Raw genomic sequence first — 1,682 nt, 5'->3', positions numbered from 1 at the left:
CAATTCATGAGCATGGAATGTTTTTCCATCTCTTTGTGTCTTCTTCAATTTCTTTCATAAGTGTCCTGTAGTTTTTAGAGTACAGATCTTTACCTCTTTGGTTAGGTTTATCCCTAGGTACCTTATGGTTTTTGGTGCAATTGTAAATAGGATCAACTCCTTAATTTCTCTTCTGTCTCATTGTTAATGTATAGAAATGCAACTGATTTCTGTGCACTGATTTTATATCCTGACACCTTGCTGAATTCCTGTATCAGTTGTAGCGATTTTAGGGTGGAGTTTTTTGAGTTTTCCACATAAAGTATCATGTCATCTGCGAAGAGTGAGAGTTTGACTTCGTTGTCAATTTGAATGCTTTTTATTTCTTTTTGTTGTCTGATTGCTGAGGCTAGGACTGCTAGCACTATGTTGAACAACAGTGGTGAGAGTGGACTTCCCTGTCGTGTACCTGATCTTAGGGGAAAGCTCTCAGTTTTTCCCTGTTGAGAATGATATTTGCTGTGGGCTTTTCGTAGATGGCTTTTATGATATTGAGGTATGTTTTCTCTATCCCTACACTGTGGAGAGTTTTAATCAAGAAAGAATGCTATATTTTGTCAAATGCTTTTTCTGCATCAATTGAGGGGATCATATGGTTCTTGTCCTTTCTTTTGTTAATGTGATATATTACATTGACTGATTTGTGGATGTTGAACCACCCCTCCAACCCAGGACTAAATCCCACCTGGTTGTGGTGAATACTCCTTTTAATGTACTGGTCCAGTGTGTCATTCAAAGTCCTTGTTTCCTTATTGATCTTCTGCTTAGATGATATGTCCATCACAGTGAGTGGGATGTTAAAGTCCCCTACTATTATTGTATTATTATAAGTGTTTTTCTTTAATTTTGTTATTAATTGGTTTATATAATTGGCTGCTTCCAAGTTAGGAGCATAAATATTTATAATTATTAGATCTTCTTGTTGGATAGACCCTTTAAGTATGATACAGTGTCCCTCCTCATCTCTTATCACAGTCTTTTAGTCTTTGGTTTAAAATCTAATTTGTCTGATATGAGGATTGCCACCCCAGCTTTCTTTTGATGTCCAGTAGCATGATAAATGATTCTCCACCACCTCACTTTCAATCTGGAGGTGTCTTTGGGTCTAAAACGAGTGTCTTGTAGACAGCATATGGATGGGTCTTACTTTTTTAATCCAATATGATACCCTGTGTCTTTTAATTGGAGCATTTAGCCCATTTACATTCAGAGTGACTATTGAAAGATACGAATTTAGTGCCATTGTATTACCTGTAAAGTCACTGTTTCTGTATATTGTCTCTGTTCCTTCCTGGTCTGTGTTACTTTTGGGGTCTTTCCTCACGTACAGGATCCCCTTTAATACTTCTTGTAGGGCTGGTTTAGTGGTCACAAATTCCTGAAGTTTCTGTTTGTCCTGGAAGCTCTTTATCTCTCCTTCCATTCTGAATGACAGCCTTGCTGATAAAGTATTCTTGGCTCCATGTTTTTCTCATTTAGTACCCTGAATATATCATGTCAGCCCTTACTGGCCTACCAGGTCTCTGTGGATAGGTCTGCTGCCAGTCTAATGTATCTACCCTTGTAGGTTAAGGACTTCTTGTCTCAGATCTGCTTTCAGGATTTTCTCTTTATCTCTGAAATTTGCAAGCTTTGCTATTATA

Source organism: Neomonachus schauinslandi, chromosome 5 (assembly GCF_002201575.2).
Source record: "Neomonachus schauinslandi chromosome 5, ASM220157v2, whole genome shotgun sequence".
NCBI classification, from domain to species: domain Eukaryota; kingdom Metazoa; phylum Chordata; class Mammalia; order Carnivora; family Phocidae; genus Neomonachus; species Neomonachus schauinslandi.
Note: the sequence above shows the minus strand (reverse complement) of the source record.